The sequence below is a fragment of the Zootoca vivipara genome, chromosome 1, assembly GCF_965207765.1.
Source record: "Zootoca vivipara chromosome 1, rZooViv2.hap1.1, whole genome shotgun sequence".
Classification (NCBI taxonomy): domain Eukaryota; kingdom Metazoa; phylum Chordata; class Lepidosauria; order Squamata; family Lacertidae; genus Zootoca; species Zootoca vivipara.
Window position 1 is genome coordinate 96,161,288 of NC_142582.1, and position 15,262 is coordinate 96,176,549.

The following is a 15,262-nucleotide window of genomic DNA, read 5'->3' on the forward strand; positions in this document are numbered from 1 at the left end:
CCTATATTGTTGTGCCTATTCACCAGTAAGCAACCACATGTCTGGGCCTACGAAACCTTACTTTATATTAAATAAATAAGAACATAACCATTATGAAGAGATTTTAAAGACATTCTAAAACACTCTGCAAATGAGGTAGAAGAATTGCACCCTCTTTTGCAAGGGGAAACCACATTTGGGAAATTGGAAGAGAGCGTTTGTGGGGGTTGAGAGGGCTGCAAGAAGAATCAGCTAACACACACACACACACACACACACACACACTGTGTGTGCGCGCAGAAATGCTTCTTCTTTGTGTGTGTGGATCTTTAGATGCAAGCCTTTAGAGATGGTAATGATTTGCTGGAGCACTTTCAGCAGTGAATATGGCGACCAAGGATGTGGCTGTTAAATCAGGCAGACTTTGAGAGGAATCAAATGAGGCTTTGTATGCTCTTGAACTGGATTATCGGACGGGCTTTTCACACATTCTTGTGTCTAACTCATATGCTTCCATGGCTCTTCAGAGTATTTATGTACATATTGCTGACAATATTGTATCTGACAGAGAAATGTGTTTATAAATTGGGTGTTTATGGGTAAATACGGAATCTCCGAAGCTAGTGGTATTGTTGAGTCCTAAACAACAAAATGTTCCTCGAAGAAACAAAGCTACAGAGAAACTTGTTTAAGGGAGCCATTTCAAAATATTATTTGTAATTTTCATCTCCTTTAATTTCGAGTTGCATTTTTTTAAAAAAGTTTCCTTCTTTTAAAAATGTGTTTTTCTTTTCTCCTAGCCTGTGATATCATTGTCATCAGCATGGAATTGGTGTATCAACAGCAACAAGACCAAAACAAAAACAAAAACAATGTAAGTAAAAAAGAAAGGAAGAAACTATCCTACTGCAAATACTAACGGTGGGCTTTCAAATAGTTGGAAAATTTCCACACCCCTGAAGAATCTTCAGAAATGAGTTTCATACAAATAAGGTAGAGGATTTTAATATGCCTCTTTTTTTTTTTACCCTGCCCATCCGGCTGGGTTTCCCGAGCCACTCTGGGCAGCTTCCAACAAAGATTAAAATACATTAAAATGTCACACATTAAAAACTTCCCTAAACAGGGCTGCCTTCAGATGTTTTCTAAATGTCAGGTAGTTGTTTATCTCTTTGACATCTGATGGGAGGGCGTTCCACAGGGCGGGCGCCACTACCGAGAAGGCCCTCTGCCTGGTTCCCTGTAGCTTTGCTTCTCACAGTGAGGGAACCGCCAGAAGGCCCTTGGGGCTGGACCTCAGTGTCCGGGCAAAACGATGGGGGTGGAGACACTCCTTCAGGTATACTGGGCCGAAGCCATTTAGGGCTTTAAAGGTCAGCACCAACACTTTGAATTGTGCTCGGAAACGTTTGCACACAGCTCTATGTACACTTACAGGTTTCTCTCAAGCAACAGCAATTGACAGGATGATGGGGTGCTGCCACTCACCTGATCTACAGTCCGTTGTGCTGCTGCTGCTTAGTGGGAGGTAGAGAGGGAGGGCGGAGCCGTCAGCAAGGCCAGCATGGTGCAAACTCATGGGCAGTGTCAATGTTGTGCTCTTGACATTGTACTTGAATGGCACCAACCTCACCACCACCTTGCCCTCTCCCCCAATCATCTACCTCCCGGTCTGTAGCAGTGACATGGCCAGGTGAGCATCACCACCGCTCCATGCCTTCTGCTAGAATACCCATTCTTTGTGTTTTCAGCCAAGAGGGCAGTTCACAGCACAGGCCCTCATTTTCACCTCCTGGATGTTCAGGTTATATGATAACTGTAAGGGGGAGGCCTTACAGGGAAAAGCCCCCTCTCATCAGGTCGAGTTCTTCGCAGAGCAGCAAGTCCAGTAGCGGATCAGATTATAGGAATCAAGAAGTAGAGAGGGAGGAGAGAGGCTCTGACAGCATGCGAGAGCCTCAACACAGAGTAGAGAAGGAAGCAGCTGGGGAGGAAATGACAGGATTGGCCACTGGAGAGCAATCAGAAGGACGGCCCTTCCCCCCAATGCCTGAATTGAGGTGCACGGCACCCTGTAGGGCGAGAGGGAGGCACTTTGGGATTTCCCAAGCTGTTGTGTTTGGGCCGCCGAGACCACATAACACCGGTCCTGAAAGACCTACATTGGCTCCCAGTACGTTTCCGAGCACAATTCAAAGTGTTGGTGCTGACCTTTAAAGCCCTAAACCAGGGGGTCCCCAAACTACGCTCCCCGGGCCGGATGCGGCCCAATTGGCCTCCCAATCCGGCCCACGACGACCCCCGCCGCCCGCTGCCGCCGCCCTCTCTTACAGCGCGCGGCGCGGCGCCGATCTTCAAAATCGGCAAAAAATCGCCGAAAATCCTTTGTGCGCATGCATATGGGCCTCTCCCGACCCAGAAGAGGTCATTACCGATGCACTTCCGGGTCGGGGGAGGCCCATACGCATGCGCACAAGCGATTTTCGGCGATTTTTTTTCGACCGTGTGCGTGTGCGCATGCGCACGGGCGCGCACTCCCCCGCCCTCCGGCTCGCTGTGCGCGCACTCCCCTACCCTCCGGCCCGCCGCGCGGTCGGCGCGGCGGGCACCAGCCCGAAGCCCGGTAAGTCTGGGGACCCCTGCCCTAAACGGCCTCGGTCCAGTATACCTGAAGGAGCGTCTCCACCCCCATCGTTCTGCCTGGACATTGAGGTCCAGTACCGAGGGCCTTCTGGTGGTTCCCTCATTGCGAGAAGCCAAGTTACAGGGAACCAGGCAGAGGGCCTTCTCGGTAGTAGCGCCCGCCCTGTGGAATGCCCTCCCACCAGAGGTCAAAGAGAACAACAACTACCAGACCTTTAGAAGGCATCTCAAGGCAGCCCTGTTTAGAGAAGCTTTTAATGTTTGGTGGATTTCTGTATTTTAATATTTTGTTGGAAGCCACCCAGAGTGGCTGGGGGAACCCGGCCAGATGGGCAGGGTATAAATAAATTATTATTATTTTTATTTATTATTATTATTATTATTATTATTATTATTATGTTGGGCGTGAAACAGAAAGAAGCCATTGCAAGGTTCTGACTCGGACTGAGCAGACATGTTTTCCAGACTCTTTGCACTGTAAAATAAAATGCACAATAAAGACATTTTAAAGACAAGGAGGCGTGGAGCGTCGTTACTCAAGAGTAGCCGCAAGAACCTCTGACAATAACAAAATGAAGATTTTTTTTAAAAAAAGGAATGTAGACAGCCCAATACAGAAACAATGTTTGTGTGTCATTGAAGGGGTGAAGGAGAAATGAGTCAAATTCACCCAGAAAAGGGTGCTCCAACCCCTGTTTGTAGAAGCATTTGGAGACAAACTTCTTCAATTAATCAGCACAGAGAGAAAGACAAACAGTGGCAAGTGCAGAGAAGAGAAGCCCAGCTACAGCTTAGGAAAAGTTACTTTTTGATTAGAACATTTTTGAGGGTTGAAATCATTTGACTTCAAGCTCTTTTCCATTGTCTGCACTTTTATTTCCCAGGATATAAATCCATTTTGTAATTACTCCACTAGTCTTATCTCAGAAACTTTGCCTGACACACCATTCCATATGTTTATGATTCTCTGAATGAAAAAGTGCTCCCTGACAACCGTTTCAGATTTTTCCTTTAATTTCCATTTATGCCTTATTGTCTTAGAATGTTGAACTGGAAATATATGTTGCAATATTGTGTGACATTATCTGTATTACATAAGATTTTATATACCCATACATCAACCAAACATCAGATAAATCTCGTGGTTGCTCTTTTTTTCCTCCCTTCATCTTCTTTTCTACTGCTCTGTAGGTAATAGATTCAATTTAGTCTCTGTGACAAGTTAACTTTAAGGGTTTCTCACAAAACTAGGAGAGAATACATCTACATTTGGGTTTGAATTATTCAGAAATGGCTCCAAGTATTATTCTCCCCCCCCCATTGTAGAGTAGGAAAAATAAGTTGGATTTAATAAAACTCTCATTTGCTTATAAAATTATTTGCAAATTAATCAATATTTATTATTATGAACAGAGATCCATCAGTAAATTATAATCAAACCAATACAATTTTACAGTTTACAGACTTGCAAATTACAGCCCAATCCACAACCCTGAGAAATGTGGCTTAATTGTATCATAAACCACAGTAGCTGATCTGATTAAAATCCAAGAATTTTGGATTAGATGTTCTGCGAACTGGAGGTTACTACTGCGGCACAATAATGGCCTAATATTTTAGCAGCTGCTACCTGCCTGTGCAGGACTAATTAATGCCAGCATCCTAAAGGAAGTTAAGCTGCATGCCCTGAGTATGATGTGCCCTTCAGTGTAGCTAGTTCAGAATAAAGATCTTGAGAATTCCAACATGTACCTCAATTAGGCAAATAGAATTAAATTCCAGTGAAATAATGCTTTTGTGATCAGGGTGTTAAGCAATTACCAAACTATACACACACACACACACACACACACCTATTTGTGATCCTGCAATACTGATTTCTAAATACTTATGGTTATGTTCAGAGATGAAGCAGAGCATTTCCCCACCGTATTTATCATATACCGGCACAGAAACAAAATCAGTCTTCCGAAGATTCTGATTACTTGTGAGCAAGTTTCTTGTCAGCAGTTTTCAAAATGTACAATGGAATTAATCTTCTGCAAGGTGGAGGTATAGTCTATCAGCTAAGCATCTCTCGCTACCCTTCTCCCACACCCCTATTTAGCTTCTTGCAGAATATATGGTTGTGATAAATTAGCAGGAGTTGGAGGTGCAACCATTTCAATTCTGTTTTCATTCTGCACTGTCAGAAGAAAACGACACTAATTGTTTTGTGTTGCTCAGGCGCTTTAGAGGAGGAGGGGGGAATTAAAGATCAACATGTACCTTTGTAAGTCCCAATTTTACTGCTATATTTGATTAAATTTGAAAATATTAACCCCAGTCCAGAAACCGGGAAACTGCCAAAAAAAGAGAGACATTTATAGATTTTATTTCTGAAAATATCACTGAAATGCTTTAATCTAGAGCTACAACGTATTTAATAAGGCAGTGCAACTGATTTTTCCTAATCCTGAATGGAATTCAGCCAATTCGTACTGATTTGTACCAAATCTGGATTGGGTTGAGGCAGCTACAAATTGCTAGAGTTGGGTGGACCCAAATTGATTTGTAGCAATTTGTAGTGTTCTGTTTTCTCTCTCTCTCTCTCTCTCTCTCTCTCTCTCTCTCTCTCTCTCTCTCTCTCTCTGTGTGTGTGTGTGTGTGTGTGTTAAGCATTATGAGTACATTGTGCATAGTCAGTGCACAAGCAGCACACATACAGGGTAATATTACATATATCAGTCATTTTTAAAAAAATCTTTTTTAGGGGAAAGCAAACTTTAAAGGTGGCTGGCATAAAAATCTCTTGATTGACCTGTCTGAAATTTGCCAAGATAAATCCTGCCTTGGGGGGCTATCATGTCTCCAAATTTCATGCACTATGTGAAAAAGGAAAAAAAGTTATGTACATTTTGGTTTCCCAACGCAAGTGAATAGGAAGGATTACAAGATTTGGATTTCTGGATCAGGTCCAGATTGATCCAAACTAAATTGGAGCCAGATCTGGATTGCCACATTGGATGGGTGCGTGTGGCTTGTGCAGCCCTCATATTTAACCAGTTGTTGACTTGGTTGCTCACATACCAAAACCTCAGTCAGATATGATCATCATATCACCACAATGCAAATTTTCTTTCATTTACAGCACAAACTGCACATTTCAACCACATATGAACTATAATGAATTTGACATTGTAAATGGAGAACAAAATGAATTGGAGCCACACCTATCCATGTATTCAGTTGTTATTGTTGTTGTTGTTGTTGTTGTTTAGTCATTTAGTTGTGTCCAACCCCATGGACCAGAGCACGGCAGGCACTCCTGTCTTCCACAGCGTCCCACAGTTTGGTCAGACTCATGTTGGTGGCTTCGAGAACACTGTCCAACCATCTCGTCCTCTGTCGTCCCCTTCTCCTTGCATCCTCAATCTTTCCCAACATCGAGGTCTTTTCCAGGGAGTCTTCTCTTCTCATGAGGTGGCCAAAGTATTAGCGCCTCAGCTTCAGGATCTGTCCTTCCAGTGAGCACTCAGGGCTGATTTCTTTCAGAATGGATAGGTTTGATCTTCTTGCAGTCCATGGGACTCTCAAGAGTCTCCTCCAGCACCATAATTCAAAAGCATCAATTCTTCGGCGATCAGCTCTCACTTCTACACATCACAACTTGGAAAACCATAGCTTTAACTAGTAGACCCACTGAAATCAGCTGGACATAGGTAAGTCATAAGTAGGTTGGTGCTTAACTTTGGCTGGATCATGCCAACATAATGCAATGCAAAATAGTGAAGCCATGAGAACTCACTCAGCTGTGCATAATAGAAGCATAGTTAAAAACACAATTAAAAATTAAAAAGTGGCTTGATCTGAAAATATTCATCCACTTCAAATCCACTGTATTCATCCACTTCAAATCAGTTTCCATATTCTTTTTGCCATTAATCTTCAGTATCACACTCAAAACAGGTGTTTCAACAGCCCATTAATTGCTTATAAATCTACCCATGCTTCTTTCCAAAGTGCAAAGCAGTAGGAGAAAGTCATCACTGTGTTTTTCTTTCATTCAAAGCTGCAACCCAACTTGCTGGGAAGCAAGTTTCATTGAACTGTGTAAACCATACTGGACTGTTATTGATTTCAGTGAAGGAATATGATTGGAAAACTGGCCTTGGGTCCCACTGCTTAAACCTCACTAGAAGAAGCTTCTATACACATTGGCTAACATTCTGTGTTTACTCCTGCTGAAGGCCGCTTAATTTTTATTCAATGGCGAATGCCCCAATCCTAAAGAAAGCCAGTGAAGTGTGGTGGTTAAAGAGCTCGGAAATAAGGCTCATTGATGTAATTTTATGTGGTGAACTCCCCTGAGATCTACAGGTGAATACAAATTTAATAAATGATAATTACAATAAAAACCGAATGGTCTAGCTTCTGTTTGTGACAAACATCACAGTTGTTTCAGCAAAACTTACTTAAGGTAAAGATGCTTAGCATTGCTGCATAATTTGGCATGGGAAAGAGTTGGCCAAATTCACACCATACATTTAAAGCACTCTTATACCACTCTGTCATGACCTCCTTGAAGGAACCCTGGGACCTGTAGTTTGTTATGGATTCTGGGAGTGGCTATTTCCCTCACAGAGCTACAATTCCCATATTTCCCTGGAAAGAGTGATTGTTAAACCACTCTGACAACTGTATCTCTCTGTGTGTGTGTTATGGGGTCTCCTAACCGCTCTCAGCAACCTTAACAAACTACAGTTCCCATGATTCTTTAGGGGAAGCCATAACTGTTTAAGGTGCTAGATTTGGCCCATGTCTACTTAATAGCCAGAAACTAGTTTGCTGAGCTGCTTCTCGATCTTAGCACATCTGCGTCAAACTTGTAATTAGAGAAATGAAAATCTTATTCATCTATAGCTGTTCTCATGAAGGGAATGTCTTGGGAATAAGAATTGTAATCTGAGAAGTGTCCTGGAGCCTCACAGTGCATCTTTGCAGTAGCTTTGTAAAATGGGGTGGAAGGCAAAATAGTCACAAGGAAGGTATGACTGATTCCCCCAAAGCTATGAATCAAATTACTGATAGACTCAAGAGATTAACTGGGATGGATACTCCACCTCCATACTCCCAAAGATATGTCCATTAGATCACCGTGTTTCTCGAGAGACAAGCCTCAGCAAGACGGAGAGGCATGCACCAAAGTAAGCAATATTTTAAACAAGGTCTTGCCTGAAGTCATATTTGTAGAAAGGTGAAGTATTTGTTCATTTATCAGTGTTTGGTTACTCATCTGGCTGGCTTGATCTTTTTTCTTTGTGTGCAGATAGAGTTTCAAAAAGAGCTAAATCATTCTCTTTGAAATCTGGCATAATTTGCTCCAAGGCTGAAATTTTACTTGACTAGTTCCGGCTCAGGGACCTAACATGAAAATCCTGGAACAACTTTAATTTCAGAAGCATAATAAACTGGCTTTTCCTGAACTTTGTGACCTCATTATTTCCAACTAGTTTAGTTTGTGCTTTCCTCCTTTTCTTTCCCCTCCTGGAATTTAAACTATTTGGGGCTATTTTCATAGTTAACTGAAATGAAGTTTTGAATGTAGATTAAGAAACAATAAGAGCTCAGCCCTGCCTCCCAGCAATGTGTCAGCATCTCTCATAAATTTCTCTCTCTCTCTCTCTCTCTCTCTCTCTCTCTCTCTGTGTGTGTGTGTGTATGTTTATAAGGTACTGGTAAAATGTTAATGCACATGCAATATGTAATATGATATAAGGGAGATCCCTGTGGGTCTACCTACCGTACAGCCTCCTCACATACTCATAATACAGAAATGGGACTTTTAGGTTGCGCTTAAATGCTTGTTGTTGTTCTTATCATTATTACTATTTTATTTAGGTAAAGGGACCCCTGACCATTAGGTCCAGTCGTGACCGACTCTGGGGTTGCAGCGCTCATCTTGCATTATTGGCCGAGGGAGCCGGTGTACAGCTTCCAGGTCATGTGGCCAGCATGACAAAGCCGCTTCTGGTGAACCAGAGCAGCACATGGAAACGCCGTTTACCTTCGCGCTTGGAGCGGTACCTATTTATCTACTTGCACTTTGACACGCTTTCGAAGTGCTAGGTTGGCAGGAGCTAGGACCAAGCAACGGGAGCTCACCCCGTCACAGGGATTTGAACCACCGACCTTCTAATCGGCAAGCCCTAGGCCAGGCATCCCCAAACTTCGGCCCTCCAGATGTTTTGGACTACAATTCCCATCTTCCCCGACCACTGGTCCTGTTAGCTAGGGATCATGGGAGTTGTAGGCCAAAACATCTGGAGGGCCGCAGTTTGGGGATGCCTGCCCTAGGCTCTGTAGTTTAACCCACAGCGCCACCCACATCCCACTATTTTATTTACAAACCACCTTTTACCCGTGCCTCATGTTGATTTACAAGCATGCCATAAAAGCAGGGTAAAAATAGTTCTTAAAAACCAGTACAAAACAATAACTGAATATGATAACAGAGACCTTTTCCTCATCTAAAAATCCTGACTCTGCACCCACAGACTGAACCTAATCCAAGGCTTGGTGTAATGCCAGGTGTTATGTACTAAGCTTGGATCCTAGAACAATAGGCAAGTATATTCATAGAATGCAACAACTGATTGGCCTGCAGGAAAAGACCAATCAGGCCCTGGAGGGAAACAGAATCAGCCAATCAGATGGACTCATTGTGTAAATAATGTATATAAAAGCCTGAGGGGGGGCGCATTTCATTCACTGTTTTACAAGCTGCAATAAAGAGCATGAAGTCACTACAGGACTCTGAGTATGTTTCACCAGGGCCTCTAGCTCATTCTCTGATGAGGAATCCCCTGGCTAAGACATGACATAGGAACCTTCAAACATCTCAAACAGAAGGTATTTCCTAGCTGTGTTGCCTGAGGTCCCCACCCCCATAACACACACTTTTTCCCTAGATATGCCATAGATAAACTTGGACCTTTTAGATAAAAAGCATGTACTGTGCGTCTGACCTATAATTCATCCCCCATCCATGGAGATCAGCTATGCTGTTCACAATGCTTAGTAATAATAATAATTAGTGAAGTGCTGCTATTTTAAGTCCCAGCTGTTTTGTGATATGGAGACCTAAAAAGTAACAGCGTTCTACTCAGATAGCTTACAGTCTTCATAAAATGGTCATGAGAAAGATGATGGCTAAAGTAATAAATGAAATGACTAAAAGCGAAGGCGTGCAGGATGATTCGACAAAGGATCAGGAAAGAAGTCTGGAGAGTTGATGACGGCGGCCAACATAGCAACAGTATCTTAAATGTTTTGCATGGAAAGGAAGTTTTTGGAAGAGGGGTTGTAAATCAGGGAGGTGGTGTGATGAATACAGAAACAATACGGCAGAGGCAACAATGGTAAATCATGAGAGAATACCTGCTGGACAGACTACATGTCTAATCACCCCTGCCCTTTGGCCACAGTGCCTCTGGCTGATGGGAATTGGGAGTCCAACAACATCTAGAGAGCCACCAGTTCCCTAGCCGTGGCTTAAATGAAGAGTAGACACTTGACTAGAAAGCAAGCAGGTGGAAGCAGATAGCAAGGGTGATTTGCAAGCAATTGTAAAGAAAGGGACTTTTAGCAGAAGCAGAGGTATTCAAAACAGTTTGGATGCAGACAAACAAGAGGAGGAGGATACGATAAGGGAAGAGGCAAACTTGTAGACTGTCTCCTCCCTTATTTTGCATTTTAACAGGAAAACAGCTGTAGCTGACCACCTAAAGAAGAGTGATACAATGAGGAAGCACGAGCGCTGACAATATCTGATTTATTTTCTCATTTGGTCATGCTTCCATTTGTTTTGGCCCTACCTACCACTGGAATGCATCCCAGGGAAAACTGGTCACCAGGGAATGCAGCCTTCAGTCTGAAAAAAAGTTCTCCACTCCTGGACTAAGCCTACTCAGTTTCTCCTTTTTCACTCTTAAGCCATAGATGCATATCCATACATTTTTGCTTTGCTTAGCAGTTCATTTGCCTTATAGTTCAGTATTGAACACCAAGTATTGTTTTAAGGTATGATAAATACATGGTCTACCACATCTGAATAGCAACTTGAAACCCAGAAGCTCTCCTATACTACAAGTGTGAGAATTTTTATTATTCATTCATTTATGTATCACTTAATACCAAAATAGGCTTCTACGTGGTTTACAAAGAATGAAACCAGACCCATTGTGGAATAGCAGAAATTGTTGAGGAAGACAAAATTTTCAGGTGTATGGTAAGTCGTGATGATCTAAAATTCTTGCTGACTTTTCTTCCATACTATTTCATGATAGCAGAAAGCAATAGCATCACTTATACTGATGGCAATTTACTTAACATTAGGATTCAAACAAAATCAGAGGGGTTGGTTATTTCCATCTCGTTCACACTAGCTATTAACCTCTTCCAACTAGGTGGTAGGGGTGACGAGTTCATCAAAGGACATGTTGGATATAGAATGCAATTTCTTTAACCATGCAATCCCATGTATGCCTACTCAGAAGTAAGACCCATTGATTTCAATTGGATGCTAGAGGCCAGATTATAATAGTGTATAAATTCCTAACATGTAAATGTTCTGGGTAAATAAATGATTTTCAAAAGACATCAGACTGGGGGAGTTTTCCATAGAAGAACATTTCAGAACTGAGGTGCTGCAGTTGACAAGGGAATGTCACCTGTTACACCCCCCCCAAAGGCCTTATCTAAGTAGTCCCTCCCAAAAAAAGTGGGGACCTGTGGAAGGTCTTAGCTGGAGCATACTTGTGTCGGGGGAGCCCTTTCTTAGTTGCATCCCATTCCACTTTTAAATTAAAACCAGCCTCCTGAACTGGGCTTGGAAATGGCCTTCTAGTTCATAGATGCTGTGGTATAGAGGAAACCTTTCAAGAGTCTTCTTGTGTTCTTGTGTCAACTTATCCCCTCAGCATGCAGTAGCTAGGGAGGGAGAGAATCAAACCATTAGGAATACTGAAAGTTCACCCCTGTTAAAATAAATCTGAAAGATTAAATCTCTGTTACAACCTACTTTTGCTGTCATACACGAGGCCCCCGTTTACTTACATCCTAAGCAGCAGGCGTACATGCCTGTACCGTATTACCATAAGAAGCTCTGTTGCATTGTAATGAAGCAGCGATACACTGGGCAGTGATATTTTATACACCACCTTTCTTTCCCATTGGAAACAGTGTTGTTGTTATTATTATTATTATCATTATTACTATTTCAGTTTATGAATGTGTGAAGAAATGGCAAAAACCACAGCAGAACATGGTTTGAGCAGCAGTAATGCAGTTGTCTAGGTAACTGTAGGAGCAGTTAAGTCATCTCCAGAATATAACTGCAGTCATCAAGGTCATGTGCTAAGAACTTGACGGGGAAAGGGCGGGGGGAGATGCAGAAACGGTGTGTAAAATGGTTCTTATTCTAAATGCAGAGATATGTGGATTCCACTGTCTCGCTTGCTGTTTTAAAATCTGTGTTCATTGGATTGAAGTTGCACATATACCGGTAGGTTTAAAAGAAGAGGGCAGTGTTATTCTACTATCACCAGCGCTCTTAACCCAGCCCAAAAAGTATAAAATTGAAGATGATCTGGTTCACATTAAAGAGTGAACTCAAATCAGGTCAGGGTGCTTCAGTTGCAGAATAGCAATCAATTAGTTTATCATTAATCAGATAATTTTTGGTTTCTTGAATAACATGAAATGAAAAGTAGAAATAACTTGCAGTATCATTTTCGGGAACCATCTCTCAGCTTTATAAACTAATCCTTCTCTAATGGCCCTCTTTAATATAATTTATAGGTTCGTCATTACCCTTTTTGTATTAGTAATTATTTCTAAAATACCAGAGAACCATCTTTTTTCCCAGGGTTCTTCTATGTGCCTGATTTACAGCTAGTCTCATGTTGGACTCTGTCTTTCTGAGGTTTGACATTTCAAAATATTTATAGCTCTTTTACATTAATGCCTTTCTCATGAATCTGAAGGTGACCGTTATTTCTTTCATCGTGTTGCAATTAAATGGATCAACTTTGGTTTTATTATTTCCACTATTTATCTGTTCAGCACATTAAAAAAATTAGAATTAGAAAATGACACAGCGCATTGTGTGAACTGGAACAATTGCATATTTTCTAAAAACACGAGGCACCCTTGATGCATTGGCTAAGAAACTGTTCCAAGCGAAAGCGCAAAATCTTTAATATTTTATTGATCAGATCTAAACCTTCTGCCCAAAGTGGCAATTAAATTTCAATTAAACTGACTGAAAGCATCATATTAAATTTCAGCACTTTACGAGCTATCAGATAATGCTGCAGGACAAATCTTTAGTATGATCACACTCTTTTCAAATTATATTATCCTGTTCATTCACAATAAAAGTGACAGTTTTAGGTATACTTTCAATATTTCTTGAATATAAGCCCTCTAATGAACACATTTTATTGCCTTTAAATCAATTATTATTGGATATTTTAATAAAGTGAATTGAGCACTTTGTTTTACACACTGCTTAGAAGTTATTATATTTTGCAGACAGCACAGCAAAGGACTGTATCAGGATGATAGAAGTATCCAAATACCTAACATTGCATTATAAATTTAATCAGCTGCTTACGATTGTGAATATGCTGCCTCGCATTTCCCTGCATTTTGCAATGCCTTATATTAATTAATAACAGATTAACTATTCCAGATTTGGGTCTCCAGCCTTCCAATACACCTCTTGCATTAATGAGATAAGGTTAAGATAATATAACCGAATTACTGAAATAAAACACCAAAGAAGCTCTAAAGATATTATTGCATATTAAGTCTCACACTTTATTACTATATCAACCCCTCAGTCCCACGGCCATGTGCCATGCATCAGCATTTAACCTATTCTAATAAAGTCCTTGCTGTAGAACGAAGGTCCTCTACAACTGAACACACACATATATAGGATAGTGATTTGTCATATTCATGGACACACAGCAAATACGACGTAGAACTAAAATTGGACATGAATACGGCAGGACACAATTGCAGCTGGCTTAAAGCTATGCTGAAATGAGCAATATTATACTCCTTTTGTATGCAGTATACACAGAATGCTAACGGGATGCTCTCATTTTATTGATGACACATGAAAAACAATGATCCATACACAGGGGCCTGATATTTATCTGCAGTATTTTTCAATTACATTACTGTCATTTTCCGGGGTGTTGTTACACTCTTCCATTGTCCATTGGAGATGCTGCTCCCCCTGTAGGGGCATGGAACATGCCACCCAGTTCCGGGCTAAGCATTTGGAGCAGGAACCGCTAAAAGGAAATACAGTGATGCCTCGCGAGATGAAATTAATTCGTTCCGTGAGTCGTTTTGTATTGCGAAAATTTCGTCTTGCGGTTTTCCAATTTAAACAAAGCAAAGCAAAAAAAAAAGCAAAATAATCGTCTTGCGAAGCACGTCCATAAAAAAATTCATCTTGCGAGTCAACCAAAAGATCGCAAAACGCTTTCGTCTTGCGAGTTTTTCGTTGCGAGAGGCATTCGTCTTGCAAGGTACCACTGTACCACAACAGAGCTGGCAAGCACAGCCACTAGTTAGCTCTGGAAGCTGCAGTATTATTCCTTCCCATCTAACATCATTCTTTGTTTCTTTTCTTTGTCTGTTAATTTTTCAAGTATATAGAAATGAACACACACGCTTTCGAGAGGGGAAGGTAATGGATGTAGATGGGAGACTGTGTTCTTCCATTTCTTCTTGCTGTCACTTTAACCGGGGGGGGGGGGGCGGAGAGAGAGAGAGAGAGAGCAGAAATCCCAACCGAGGGTGTATATTTTGTTGATAACAATCACAGCATTTCAGAGATAAGATTACTTTGTATGAATAAGTATGTTTTGTTTTCACTATCAGTAAACATCTCTCTTTCACTCCGCTATATTTCACCCTTGGGAACCGAGTAAAAAATCAGTCATTTCAGAGAACAGGAAAAGGAACTCTTCAACCTAGTTAAGCAGCGCAACATAATTGGCTGCGAGCAAAGGGCATTTTCACACATGACACTCAAAGCACTTTCCCCATCTCTGGCACCTGAAATTAAGATGAGAAGCCCATGTTGGCTAAAATTAACCTCCTTTTTAAAAATGGAACTGTGAGGGACAAGGGATACAGGGAAGTCCCTCCCATCTTAAGTTCCAGCCCATCCCCAAGCGCTGGAGAGAGTAAGGAGAGCTCTGCCTCCAGCGGAGAGTCAGGAAGTGGTGTCCGAGGCTCAGGCAAGGTTGTGGAGCCCATGCCTCAGGTGGGACAGGAAGTTGGGCGCACGGGGGGAAGGCCAATCCCCCCAACTCCCGAATTGCGACGCAAACGTAGGGGGAAGAGGTTGGGTCTCCCAAAGCTTTTGTGCTGGAAGAAAACACGCCAATCGCCATTCAGAGGTTCTGACACCTCACCTTAAGCATGTATATAGATCGTTCTGACCACTGTAAATAATCAGCACTTAATAAAAGCCTTAAAAGACTATGCTGGAGTCGTTACTGTTAGAATATTGGGGTGTAAATCACCAATATTCTTACTACTGCCACTGGCTTCGGTAAAGAAGACAGCAAAC